Source organism: Chiloscyllium plagiosum, unplaced genomic scaffold, assembly GCF_037043375.1.
Source record: "Chiloscyllium plagiosum isolate Xiang-an unplaced genomic scaffold, Cpla_swu_hap1 HiC_scaffold_1, whole genome shotgun sequence".
Lineage (NCBI taxonomy): Eukaryota > Metazoa > Chordata > Chondrichthyes > Orectolobiformes > Hemiscylliidae > Chiloscyllium > Chiloscyllium plagiosum.
In genome coordinates, this window is record NW_028270139.1 from 40,177,148 (window position 1) to 40,192,335 (window position 15,188).

A 15,188-nucleotide genomic window follows, 5' to 3' on the forward strand; every position below is an offset into this window, starting at 1 on the left:
ACCCCACCCATTCCCCTACACTTACCCCTTTACCTAACACTATGGGCAATTTAGCATGGCCAATTCACATGACCTGCACATCTTTGGACTGTGGGAGGAAACCCACGCAGACACTGGGAGAACGTGCAAACTCCACACAGTCAGTCGCCTGAGGCGGGAATTGAACCCGGGTCTCTGGCGCTGTGAGGCAGCAGTGCTAACCACTGTGCCACCGTGCTGCCCACGGTGGGTTGGCACATTTGCCCTCCTCATTGGGCATCACCTAGTAAGCTGTCTGAAGTTGGCCAGGATATGTCTTTTGGACTTGTGCAAGGCACAGTATCTCCCAGCGTGAACTCAGGGGTTCCTCAAAATGGAACTAGAGCAACTGTGTAACTCCTTTAACTGAGCTCACATGACAATTCTGTAGTATCTTGTAGGGTTGTGGAGGATTGACGTGTTCAATTTATTTTTGATGCTGGATGACACTTCCTTGAACTAAGATCAACCCTACTGATTTCAGCAGATGTCAGCAGCCTTCACTGGCAAAATCTTGCAAGGAGCAGAGTGAATGCAATGCACAAAACAAATGGAAACAATGCACCATGCATTAGGAATGTCATCAAATTGTTTAAATTGGCAGATCCCATGCAGAGTGGAATGAAGTTGGTCATTTGGGAGCAGTCAGTTGGTAGCAGGTTTCTTAAAGTGTGGAAGGACATTCAGTGAAGGAATTTTCCCATTCTTTCTTCAAGTTTGAGTTTCATGCTGCTTGATTTGTTTCGAACAAAGGCAATGCACAATCAAGAGTGGAGAACAGAATGGTTTGAAAAAATCACTACTCAGCAAAATACCATCTTTTTACGTCAGTTGTTTGTGGATTTCATCCATGTATTTCAGTCCTCAAATTTTTTAACATGCGCTGTGCCAGATTTTGAGTGGAGCTTGCATCAATGTAACAAAGACCAGCGTTCATTGGAATTGCTTCTGCCCCAACTGTTGTCCTTAATCAGCAGCTTTCTCAAACAGATTTAACAGTGATCGCTATTATAGCATTCCATCCATTGCGCTGTGTAGCTTGCACTGGGCTTAATTGAGCAGAAAAGGTATCTATTAAAACCAGTTTTATTATATTGTTCCCATTGTCATTAATTAACTTTCTTGTTAATGACTGATGTTTGTGAGTTGACTGCGATAACATGTATCTAAGTTTAAAACATTCATGGAGACATTATCATATAATAATTTCATTTTCAAAACTTTGAGGAATATCTTGGAAAGATTGATTCTTTAAATTTTCTTCACTGGTAAATGGAATCAATTGGATCATTTTGGCATTTTTGAAATAATCTTACTTTCTGATCTTAGTTCTTGGTGAAAAGCACCATTCACAGTATTTGCAAGAGGAACCTAAAGACAAGAAAGACTTGAATATTTTGAACACAACTTTCAAATGTCTCAAAAGATTTCACTTAAAGTGATGACATTACTAAGCAGCCAATGTTATAGAGTCATAAGACATACAGCATGGAAACAGACCCTTCGGTCCAACTCTTCCATGATGAATCTAGTCCCATTTGCCAGCATTTGGCTCATTCCCCTCCAAACCCTCCCTATTCATATACCCTTCCGGCTGCCTTTTAAATGTTGCAGTTGTACCAGCCTCCTCCACTATTTCTGGCAGCTATTTCCATACACGTACCACCCTCCGCCTGAAGAAGTTGCCCCTTAGGTCCCTTTTATATCTTTCCCCTCTCACCCTAAATCTATGCCCTCTAGTTCTGGACTTCCCCACCCCACGGAAAATACCTTGTCTGTTTACCCTATCCATGCCCCCTCATGGTTTTATAAATCTCTAAGGTCACCCTTCAGCCTCTGACATTCCAGGGAAAACAGCCCCAGCCTGTTCAGCCTCTCCCTATAGCTCAAACCCCGTCAACATCCTTGTAAATCTTTTCTGAAACCTTTCAAGTTTCACAACATCTTTCTGATAGGAGGGAAACCAGAATTGCACATTATGTTCCAAGAGTGGCCTAACAACATCCTGTACAGCCGCAAAATGACCTCGCAACTTCTATACTCAATACTCTGATCAATAAAGGAAAGCATACCAAAAGCCTCCTTCACTATCCTGTCGACATGCGACTCCACTTTCAAGGAACTAGGAACCTGCACTCCAAGGTCTCTTTGTTCAACAACACCCCCCCGGGGACCTTCCCATTAAATGTGTATGTCCTGCTCTGATTTGCCTTTCCAAAATCTAACACCTCACATTTATCTAAACTAAACTCCATCTGCCACTCAGCCCGTTGGCCCATCTGATCACGATCCTGTTGCACTCTGAGGTGACCTCCTTTACTGTCCACTTTTCCTCCAATTTTAGTGTCATCGGCAAACTTACTATACCTCCGATGTTCATAATCAAATAATTTATATAATTAGTGGACCCAGCACCGATCTTTGTGGCACTCCAATGGTCACAGGCTTCCAGTCTGAAAAGCAACCCTCCACCACCACCACCACCCTCTATCTTCTACCTTTGAGCCAGTTCTGTATCCAAATGGATAGTTCTACCTGTATTGCATGAGATCTAACCTTGATAATCAGTCTCCCATGGGAAACCTTGTCGAAGTCCATATCAATCACGTCTACTGCTCTGCCCTCATCAATCCTCTTTACTTCTTCAGAAACCTCAATCAAGTCCTTGAGACATGATTTCCCACGCACAAAGCGATGTTTACTCTACCTAATCAGTCCTTGCCTTGACAAATACATGTAAGTCTTGTCCCTCAGGATTCCCTCCAACAACTTGCCCATCACCAATGTCAGGCTCACTGGTCTATAGTTCCCTGGTTTTCCTTACCACCTTTCTAACATTGTGGGAACACATTAGACACCCTCCACAGTAATCCGGCACCTCACTTGTGACTATCGCTGATACAAATATCTCAGCAAAGGGCCTGGAAATCACTTCGCTAGTTTCCCACAGAGTTCTAGGGTACAGCTGATCACGTCCTGGGAATTTATCCACCTTTATGGATTTAAGACATCCAGCACCACCTCTGTAATAAGTACATTTTTCAAGATGTCACCATCTATTTCCCTACATTCTATATCTTCCATGTCCTTTCCACAGTAAACACTTGTTTAGTATCTTCCCCCATCTCCTACAGTTCCACACATAGGCTGCCTTGCTGATCTTTGAGAAGCCCTATTCTCTCCCTAGTTACTCTTTTGGCCTTAATATATTTGGAGAATCCCTTTGGATTCTCCTTAACCTCATTTGCCAAAGCTATTTCATGTCCCCTTTTTGCACTCCTGATTTCCATCTTAAGTATACTCCTACTGCCTTTGTACTCTCCTAAGGATTCACTCGATCTCTGCTGTCTATCCCTGACATATGCTTCCTTCTTTTTCTTAACCAAAACCTCAATTTCTCAAGTAAAACAGCATTCCCTACAACTTACCAGCCTTGCCTTTCACCCTTACATGAATATACTCTGGACTCTTGCTATCTCATTTTTGAAGGCTTCCCATTTTCCAGCTGTCCCTTTACCTGCTTTTGAAAGTTCTTGCCTAATACCATCAAAATGAGCCTTCGTCCAATTTAGAATTTTAACTTTTAGATCTAGGTCGAACCTTTTTCTTCACTATTTTAAAACTAGTAGAACTATGGTCGCTGGCCCCAAAGTGCTCCCCCACAGGAACCTCAGTCACCTGCCTTGCCTTATTTCCCAAGAGTAGGTCAAGTTTTGCACCTTCTCTAGTAGGTACATCCACATACTGAATCAGAAAATTGTCTTGTACACGCTTAACAAATTCCTCTCCATCTGGCAGTCCCAGTCTATGTTTGGAAAGTTAAAATCCCCTACCATAACCACCCTATTATTCTTACAGATAGCTGAGATCTCCTTACAAGTTTGTCTCTCAATTTCCCGCTGACTATAGGGTGTCCATAATATAATCCCAGTAAGATGATCATCCCTTTCTTATTTCTCAGTTCCACCTAAATAACTTCACTGGATGTATTCCCAGGAGTATCCTCCCTAAGCACAGCAGTAATGCTATCCATTAGCAAAAATGCGCCTCCCCCTCCTCTCTTGTCCCCCTTTCTGCCGTTCCTATAGCATTTGTATCCTGAAACATTAAGCTGCCAGTCCTGTCCATCCCTGAGCCACATTATGTTGGGAAGGTGTGGATCAAGATGAAAAAAATGCTTACACTTGCTAAGTTAACTGTCGTATGGTTGTTTTGAATGGAAAGATGTTAATTTATCTGTTTATCCACAGGGGAATAAAGCAATAAGGAGATTCTTAAGTAGACATAATCCCTCCTGTTGATAATTTTACAGAAAAGATATGCATACAGGCATAACACAGGAAATCCTGCTTTGTACTGCAACTGTTTTTAGTAAAATGAATGGAAACAATTTCAATCCAAAAGTATTCTGCAGATTAGTTTCAAAACATTGAGTATTTTCTTAGTTATTTAGATTGACCCAGTAATTAGCATCCAGTTTCTACCTCTACAGCCTTCAATTAAATTCTGTCTGGTTGTTGAAAGCCTGTATTATTATTTCACTTAGTTCAACTGCCATGATATGGCTTACAAAGAGAGATTATAAAGTAAATAAAAAGAATTTAAGAAAAATATTCATTTGGAAGGAAAGCCTAATGATAGAGTGCAGAAGGTAACAGCGACTAGATATGAATTGAAAACTGTCCAGATGATTTGCCCCATTCCTATGACTTTCTGAGCCCATGACTTTCAGGTGTCAATCCCAAGACTTCCCCCAGTATTCTCCTGCACACTTCTCCTCGGAATAACATGCCTCTCAGCTACACTTACCCCCCGGTGCCTCCAGGCAGTGCTCAAGCCCACCAGAACAATCGATACTCACATGCACCCCTCATCTTTTTGTACTCTCTTAGCCATCATCCCATTTGAAAGATGGTACTTTTCCATTCTCTGCACGCTAACTATTACCTGCAATCATCGCTCCCAACCCCTCCACCCTGATCTTCTCCATTTGTTTTCCATGCAGGAGTGTGTGAGCGGTAGAAATGTTGGATGGGGCAGGCAGTGGGCCATTGTGGCAGATGCCTTTGGCGACAGGCAATGTGTGTTAATCAGGGAAGTCTTATTCCAAGAAGCTGCGCATATTCACAGCAACTAGCCTCAACCTCATGAGGCAATGATGCTGAGGCATTTTTGGAGAGCACATCCTCTGACTGTAGACCTCATTTTGTGGGTCTCCTCTCCTTCCATTGGATCCAGGAGTCCATCCCATTTGTGAAATGGAATGTGTTTGAGGAGAAGGTAACTGGTACTGCTGCTTGTGTTGCTGGAGATTTTGAAAGTGATAGATATTCTGCCCTTGACCTTCAGCAGAGGACAATGGTGCTGCATAAACCTCTCCCAATACAAGACTGGCAACTGGGGCAGTGCACCAGACAGGTGTTGGTAATGCTGGGCAGGTGAACACCTTTGCAATTACCTCTCAAGTAGCATCAGCAATCCCTGACAGAAGGATTGCTATAAACAGCAACCTTTTACCTGGTCTGTAGCTCTTCAGTTTAACTGAGTGTAACCTTCCCAGCTCATTACTTTCACAGTGAATGTTCTTGTTGCAGAACAGGTCACCCACTCTGACCTGCTGGGTTGCAGACACAGCCTGTGACAATTCACCTGATGGAATCCATGTGCAGAATCAATGTTGACTATTGTCTTGCATTGGCCAGAGGAATTCTCCACTGTACTCATAGCCCACCACCAGGCAAATGGGGTGGTGGTAGAGGTAAGATGGTAAGATCACATTGGGATCATGACCAAATTTCTGCTATTTCCTACCCTGCATGCCCCCAAACCTTTTGCACAAGTTAGAATTGCTCAATTTGTTTTTGTGACAGAAGGAGCCAGCAGTAATGAAGTCGTCTACCAGTCATATTCTGTGAAATGAAATTATGAATAAAATTATAGTTGAAAGCAAGCTCTATTTTACTTACCAAGGGTTAAGAATGTTCTCCTTTGCATCAGAAAGAACAATTCAGTAATTGTGTCGCATATAACATTTAGTGATTTTAATTGAGTGCAGAAATTTCAAAAGATAGTTTGATGCTTGCATCATGTTGTCAGTCTCTTGGTGAACTGGCAAAGAGGAACTACTAATCCACATTCCAGAGAGACGATGTTAGTGGACAGCTTGACGTAGCTGGATTTCAGCCAGTGTACCAGTATACTGGCCTTTCAGCAAGTAATCTTTGCCACCTATTACAATTGTTCCAAGAACACAAAATTGATTGAAAGTGGAACTGTTTCTCATTTGAGGTATGTAAAGTGAAGCAGTAACTTCTCTCGCGTCGTTTCTTGAATAACTTACAGAAATAGTTTTAATAGCGTTTGCTAGCAAGACATACTCATTTGTGAAATTAGTTTTAAAACATTTACTTTCAAAATGTTATGTATTTGAACACCAAAAGTAGAGTTTGAACTGCATTCTTCTAGCTCAGATGTGAAAGTGCTGCCAATGAACCAAGGCTAACACTGCAGAGTGATTGTTTATGGAATACACTTATTGTCACAGTGGAGGCAAAGTCCTTTTAAAAGGAAATGATTGCAATGGGAAGAACCAAAGCACCTTTCAACATGTTGAAATTTACAGACCAATGAATTAATATGATTATTATATTATTCTTGGAGAGAACAACAACTGGGGCAGATAAATGGGAAGCATTGGATGTAATACATTTGGATTTTCAGAAGGCATTTTGATAAAGTACCACATATTTGACTATTTATTAAGGCTGTTTTATGAGTCCATGGTATTGAAGGTATATGTTAGTTTGAATAAAGGATTGGCCAGCTCATAAAAGTCAGACACCTGTGTCATTACAGAATTGCAATCTGTAACTAGTTGTGAGTAGTGCTGGGGCTGTGTTTATTTTGAATATCTAAGAATGATTAAAATGAGGAAAGTTAATGTACTATAGTCAAGTTTGAGGATAACACAAAAATAGGAGGGAAAGCAAGTGATGAGGATGACAGAGTCTGCAGAGGATTACGTGATTTGGCAAAGACATGTAGTTTGGGGAAATGTGAGATTTTGCACTCTAGCAAGAAGAATAAAGAAGTTGAATATTATTTAAATGATGAAAGATAGACCATTCCAGAACACAGGGATTTGGGAGTCCTCATCCATGAATCACAAAAAGCTAGCGTCTAAGTTCAGCAGGTGATGGGAAAGCAAATGCAAGGTTGGCCTTTACTTCAAAGGGAATGGAGTATAAAAGTAGGGAGGTATTGTTAAAACTATACAAGGCACTAGTCAGACCAAAGCTGGAATACTATGAACAGTTTTGGGCCCCTTATCTTAGGAAAGATATACTGGCAATGGAGATATCCCAAGAGTGATCACTTGGTTGATACCTGTTATAGAGGGACTGTATTATGAGGAGACATTGAGGGGGTTGGGCCTGTACTCATTGGAAAATAGGACAATGAGAGGTGACCTTACTGAAATATACAAGTTTCTTAGAGGCTTGACAGTGCAGACACAGAAGTATTGTTTCCCCTTATGAGAGAGACTAGGTCCAGATAGCATAATCTCAGAATAATGGGTCAGAGTTTCAGGCAGATATGAGGAGGAATTTATTTTTTCAGAGGGTAGTAAATCTGCAGGACTCTTTACCACAGAAGGTTTTCAAGGCTGAGATAAACAGATTTTTAAACAGTAAGGCAATCAAGCCTTATGGCAAAAAAGCAGGAATGTAGAGTGGGGAATTATCAGATCATCATGGTCTCATTAAATTTTAGAACAGACTCGATGGATTGAATGGCCTACTCCTGCTCCTGTGTCTTTATGGCCTTATTAACTTAAGCTATTATTACCTTGTCGTCTTTTCATTTAGAAATAACAACCTCCAGCATTGAATTTTCATGAGTGGATTAATCCTGAAGGAATTGAGCTAAGAACAAACTGTTTCCAAGTGCCACAGCTAAATTCAAACATAGTGGTAATGAAAGTTTGTCAAAAAAGTAGTGCTGTTCAGTATAATTAAAACTAGAGGAACTGTACGCAGAGTTCTTATGAACCCAATGAAACCAAAAGCTGCTTTTGTTTAAGGTTTATAACGTTGCATCGCTTAAATAAACCCTTTCTCTGGCTGCAGAAAAGAATGATGATGGGATATTTATGATGCAACAATCTGATATAATGTTTGCAATTTTTCTTAAAATTTTTAGAAGAGTTACTGACAATTTTTCATGCACATGTGAAACATCTGCAGTCTCATTGTAAGGATGTAAAATAACTGCACTATCTAATCTTAGCTCTTCATCCTAACAAGTGGGCGGCACGGTGGCACAGTGGTTAGCACTGCTGCCTCACAGCGCCAGAGACCCGGGTTCAATTCCCGCCTCAGGCGACTGACTGTGTGGAGTTTGCACGTTCTCCCCGTGTCTGCGTGGATTTCCTCCGGGTGCTCCGGTTTCCTCCCACAGTCACAAAGATGTGCAGGTCAGGTGAATTGGCCGTGCTAAATTGCCCGTAGTGTTAGGTAAGGGGTAAATGTAGGGATATGGGTGGGTTACACTTCGGCGGGTCGGTGTGGACTTGTTGGGCCGAAGGGCCTGTTTCCACACTGTAATCTAATCTAATCTAAGTATGGTGGAAGCACCTTAATGGACTCATGCCCTTTGGCTGTGGGGATGGGTAGAATTGTCCATGTCACATGCTTTTTTAGTGACTCCCCTCCATCAAGGATATTGACTGGTTGAAGTTTGATGTACATAAGATTGATATTTTCCTAGCTTCTGAGCTTTTTGTCATTCAATAGCTGAAGTAATGTGAAGACTGTCACTTTAGCAAGATATTGGAAGAGATTTGATGTGTACATCCCAGCAGTAATCAACAATGTCAGAATACATGAGCAGAAAATAGACCTTTTTTTTAAAATTAGGCATAAGTTACTGAAAGACCTCTGGCTGTTCATAAGCTGTCAGTTGCAGTTTCCAATTATTATTACAGAGGAATGTTGAACAGAACACCAGATTGGTGCTTCATATGCACAGTAATAAGGGAGAAAATAGACTGTGGTGGAAAGACATAAGTCTCACTTAGAAAGGAACTATTCTGTTCATGCCCAGAAGTCAGTGATCGAGAATTGTCTGAATGTTTTGCCTTTGCATAGATTTCTCATGAAATTTGATGAAAGTTCACTTTAGTGAAATTATATCGTCTTTGTACAAAATTATTACTGTGATGAAATAGAAGATGAAACTCAGTCATGTTTGTTTTCTGTGTTAAGTTAATTGGCATGAGAATTTAATTTTCTTGGTATATATGCATTCCACCTTCAAATTGGACAGATGCTTGTGCACTATATGACCGGATATAAAGCTTTTTAAAAAGTAACTTGTTTCATTTATGTAAATAAAAATGCTGATAAAATGTAATCTTATATCCTGCTCTACTTTCCGAAAACCAAATGACACTGCCTCGCACACGTCATATACCATATTGCTGCTTCATTTTACAGAAATCTTTGTATTCATAGTGTATGTCATTAAATGTAATGCTTGGAAAAGTGCATGGATTTATAATCATGTTATAGAAATAAACTGTATCTGATCCATTATCACTAAGACCCAAAGTAACAAAGCTATTAAAAATGTTCCTGACTATAAAGGCCTTTAAATATTCAGTCTTACACTTATCTATGTGTTGTGCTTTTATAGCTTATTTGCTTATATAAAGAAAGGTTACACCTGAAATGTTGACTTCTCCAACTCCTGATGCTGCCTGGCCTCGTGTCCTTCCAGCCTCCTGCTTGTCTATCTTATGTTATAAGGTGCTAGGAATTTTTTTTCTAAAGTAATTTGACTTCTCCCTAGTTTGTAATTTCTGGGTGATGATGCACCCAGCAAAGTACAGGCATGCCACACCACTTAGTCAAGTTTCTGCCAAGGTAACTATTGAAGTGACCAACAAAAGTACATTAAAAGATGATGTCCCTTCAATGCATGTCCTTCTCTTTCTCTTGCACTCTCTCTGACCAAGTCCCTCAACCTATCTTTGCCTTTCTAAAGTGCTTGGACTCTCCAAGTCCTGCTCAAAGGTGTGTCTGAGTTTTCGGTATGGCAGTAAAAAGCTTAATTATGAGATGCCTTTAATGTAGAAAATGTTCCAAGTACATTATAAAAGAAAAGCAAGCGCACAAGAAGATGGGACAGATGACTGAAAGTTTGTTCAAAGACATAGGAATATTCTAAAGAGGAAACAGTGGAGTGGTGGAGACATTGAGGAGGGCATTTCAGAGTTTATGGAAGAGGCAACTGAAGACTCAACCACCAATGATGGGGTGATTAAAATGAGCAATGCGAAAAAACCCCAAGTAGATGAGTGTAGACATCTTGGAGGGGATGAGTCTGAAAGAGATTACAGAGACAGGGCAGGGTGAAGCCATGTAGGGATTTGAAATAAAAATGAGAATTTTTAAATCACAACATTGCTTGACCTGGAGCCAATGTCAAGCAGTGAATGTCAGGTGATAATGAACAGGATTAGTTGCAGTCAGGAATATGGGCAGCAGAGTTTTAGATGATCTAAAGTTTGCAGTGGGTAGAATGTGGGAGAACATCCAGGAACGCAATAAAACAGTCAAATTTACCAAAGGCCTAAATGAGAATTTCAGCAGCTGATGAGCTGAGACAAATAAAGTTACATGATATTAAAGAAGTAAAAATTGGGACAAATATTGACGACATGATTTTGTGGTTTGAACATTAAAGAATAGGGATAGAGATCTGAAATGATTAAAACAAGCCTCCTAAGATAGATTGGGAGAGTTGTTTATGTGAGAGATGAATATGTTGCCGCATTCAGGTTCCTCTTTGAAACTATATGCTTTGAAAAAATGGAATGTTCAAAATATTTGGAGTATATTTTTAATCTTGAAATCAGCTACACAGTGGTCACTTGAAAATCCTGAGGAGTTTCTATGAAACATGTAATTTTTTATAAAACAACTTGATTTTATGTCACACTTGTTTTGACCTTTGGTTTTGATATGCTCTACAACTGATGAAGTACTTTGGAAGTGTAGTCACCACAGTAGTGTCAGTAATGCAGCAGTCAAGTTGCATCCAGCAAGCTCCCACAAATAATAACATGATAACAACCAGCTAAACTATATTTTGTAACAGCAATTCACAGATAAGTATTGGAATGATCTCAGCATCACTTTCTCACCATTTCCCATATAATTTGATTTCCTTTGTTCCCAAATTCTATTTGTCGAAGTCTTATCACTCATTACCGCAGCATCCACAGGCTTCTGGGCAAGTTGATTCTAAGGATCCACATTCTCTGAATGAAAAACATTTCTACTTCTTTCAATCTGAAATGGCCCCTCCAAGTTTTAGATTCTCCAACAACCTCTTAACATCTGGCCTGACAAAGCCTTTGAGAATCATGTTTAATGAGATCATGTTGCAGGTCTTCTGAACTCCTGAGAATATAGACCCAGTCTTTCCCAGAAGAGCCCTTTCAAACCTGGATTTTTTTTTTGTCATAATCCCATAGGTAAAATATCACTCTTTTGGTAAGGTATCCAGCACTGTATCGAACAGTCCAAGTGTACACTCAACGAACTTGATAAAAATTTCAGCAAAGCTTCATTACTTTTATACTGGAGCATCCTTGCAGTAAATGTGAATATACCATTTGTGTTCCTCATTGCCTGCTATTCCTGCATGTTTACCTTCTGCTTTTTATGTGCATGGAGCAACAAATCTCTTGGCATACCAATATTTCCTAGTCTCTCAGTCTTTGAATCATTTCTCCCTCAATTGTATTGTACTTCATTAGCCAACCCACTTAACCCATTATCTAATCAGTCTTATAGCCTCTTGGCATTCAACCCAATGCCTATTTTCCCATCTAGCTACATATCAGCAAACTTAAGTAGACTCAATCTCTTTAGTTAAATCATAGATATAAATTATAAATGGCAAAGGCCTACACAATGATCTTTGCGACAGTCTAGTCCTTACACCCTGCTGCACCCAAAATTACCTGTTTATTTCTGTTTTGAGTTTGGTTTGTTAAACCAATCCTTTTTTTAAAACTCCAATCCCCTGTTACTTTGTGTAACAATCTCTTTCTTGACACTTTTAGAATGTCTTCCAAAAATCCACATAGATTACATCCATGGATTCTCCTGTATCAGTTACATACTCAAAAATCAATGCGTTTGTCCAACATGATTTAAGACCGTGTTGACTCTGCCCAGTTTTACTGTGATTGCATATTGTAAATAGGCAATATTTCACACTTATCAAGAAACTCTTTGCTCAAACTGCTCAGAATCTACAAATTTCTGTTGCTCAGCGACCTGAATATTTCCAGCAGTTTTGGTTTTAATTTCAGATATTCAGTGTACTACATTGTTTTCTCATTTCTTTTTGGTGTTTTATAAAACGGGTACTCCATGAATGAATTTTGTATCCACAACAGAAGGCCCTTGCTCGCACCTGGTCCTTCTTTTGGGATTCATCTGAAAGATAAAATCTATATAATGACCTGTGTAATTACTACATCCTTCTGTACCTGCTATTTAACACTAGAAATATTCTACTTGTGTCCTTTGATGGAAGTAAAACTGACAGACTCTGAGGGGAGAAGGCGTTCTTCAATTTCACTCCCAGATCAGGAAGCAAGTTTTGACACAGGAATCCCATTCAACAGCAGGAAACACCTGATGAAAGCAGAGGTGCTTTCTCAAAGGGCCCAGGTAGCAATGAATAGACGAATTGTCCCAAGAAACCCTGACGTAATTGCTTTCAGATTGTTGCTGACAATGAAATCTGCTGATGACTTTACAAATGGGAGTTAAGAGGAGGGAAAAGAAAATGTTTTTGTGCTCATTATGATATAGTGGCTTGCCTGTACCCAGCAGGAGATTTTGTTAGTCCAATAACCAAAGGATTGTGCCAAATGCCTTTATAGTTAAAAATATAGAAGGAAAACTGATGTGTATTCATGCATTCAAAATATTTAGCCAAATCCATCATTAAAATTGGCACAAACTGTTAGCATTCACAATTAATTAATGATATAGAAAAGAGACTTTTCAAGTCAAATATTACTCCTCTTCAGAACTCTACAGATACCACCAGAACTGCTGAGTTTCTTCACGTTTTTATTTCAGATCTCCCAGCAACCATGGTACTCAATTTTATTTGGCCTTTACAAAAGCTGCTTTTGACACTAACATATTATAATACTTGAGAAAATATTGCATTATTTATGCATCAGATATAGTCTTTATACAAAGTCAGTATTACCAATAAGAAGAAAACACACAATAACTTGGATTCAATTTTTGAATCGCCAATGCTTGAATGTGTGGGCAACTCTTTTTTTCATTGTTTAAAATTTTATTGACATATTTATATGGTTCCTTGTGAAGCCATTTACATGATGTTGATCTCATTGACATCATGATCTCGGTAGGCCCAGTTGGGTATATGCTTCCGTTTCACCATCAGGTCTGATAAGAGTGTTGACTTTAGCTATGTCATTAATTTCTTTGCAGCCTGTTTGTGTTGGTTTTTGTTGGCCTTGATTTCAGCAATGAAAACCAAAGTATTTTTGTCCTCCGTTTTCTTCATAGCAGACGAGTGATCAGACGATATATAACAATAGTATAATTTGTTCCTCCTGGGAGCACTCTTTCTGAAATACATGGGTTACCTTCTCAGTCTGTGTGTCTTTGGTCTCCTGAAGGTAGGTATTGTCATAATTTCCTTCTGTCTGTGACTATTAACTCGCTTCAAAATGGTCTAATGTGCTTTCAAGGCCTTTGTTTTATGCTCAGTTTTGTTAGGGCCAGTTTCCTCCTTCCCCTTTGGAGCCATCTTAGAAAAAGAGTTTAAAAATTATTTTAATGTTCTTTTAGTTCCATCAATTACAATGTATTTTAAAATCCCTTCGACAAGTCTTTATGTAGGATTTTCAAAAGATTTTGATTTACTTTTAGCAAAGGATTAAAATGTCTTGAGAGTATTTGTGTAATAGTTCTTAAAATGAAATAAGACAGAGTCCTAACTTGTACAGTATCGGTATAAGCATGAGGACCTTTCTCACTCTTCAGAAATGATTAATCTTGACGATGCCCCTGTAGAACACACTAGATTACTTTTGAGAGATGCTGAGACAAACTAATTACCAAGTACCTGCTTGCAATCCATTCGTCAACTATATCCATAATAAGGGGGCAGCTCATATTTTATTTTAATTATTTCAGCCAAAGTTGTATCTGCTTCGATACATTGTTCACATTTATCCATCCCGTTGTGGGCTGTTCTTTCCTTCTCTCAGTTTCCATTGAATTACTGTGAAGGTCTGCAAAGTTCCCATGGCCAAGCAACTCAGATTAGAGATTTTTTTAAAGCGTGAATGGAGCTTTCACATGATTGATTGATGGAGAAATGGTTCTTGGTGCACAGATTGATCGATTAGCTGTCCTAAACATCAAATTTCATCCCAGGAGTTTTCACAACTAAGTGCTGCATTTGAGTAGATAAATGAAGTTTCATTTTCTGTAATTAAGAAATAGATGTCTCTTCGTTTCCTCTCTTCTGAAAGTGGTGGATGAAACAGGCATACATTTCCACTGGTAGTCTTGTCCTCTGTTCAAACAGTCAATGACCATCTGTGGGACTCAGCGTTTCACCTCATGAGAATCCTTGATTCTGAGAGGCATGCTAGCCAGGCCTATTCTCCCTCCATATGCCCACCTGACAGAGATCATTGGATGGCATTTGAGAGATGGGGCCAAGGCTGTTTTGTACCATTGCTAAACTGGGGACATTACCACTGATTTCAGTGACCTATTGCCAAAGCCTTTTATTTCACAAAGTAATTAAAATTCATCTCATCACATGCCTTGCTTTTCCACTCTCCAGTGATGTTGAAGTTATAACATACTGAGTGGTTATTGGAATTGAATCACACCGCTCAACAAGGCTATTTGGCCCATTGTGCTGTGTTGGCCCTTTGAAAAAGCTGTCCAATTGGTGCTACTGTACTGCTATTTCCACATAGTTCTGCAACTCTCCTTCCAAATAAATATCAAATAAATAATCAATCTGCTTCTACCACTGTTTCAGGTGATGCAACACGGGTTATTATATTCAAAGTATAGTTT

General features: G+C 39.5%; 1 protein-coding gene across 3 annotated transcripts in view; it reads left to right on the plus strand.

Moving 5' to 3' along the window:
* The window catches only part of shroom3 (shroom family member 3), a 432,635-nt gene that overhangs the window by 240,566 nt on the left and 176,881 nt on the right, over positions 1–15,188 (plus strand). The window contains exon 1 of one of the 3 annotated variants that reach the window (XM_087986057.1): positions 13,638–13,765. The exons of the other annotated variants lie outside the window; for them this stretch is intronic. The gene's annotated coding sequence lies outside the window, so the exon portion shown is untranslated. Of the gene's footprint in view, positions 1–13,637; positions 13,766–15,188 lie in introns of those variants that run through there. 3 annotated transcript variants of the gene reach the window in all.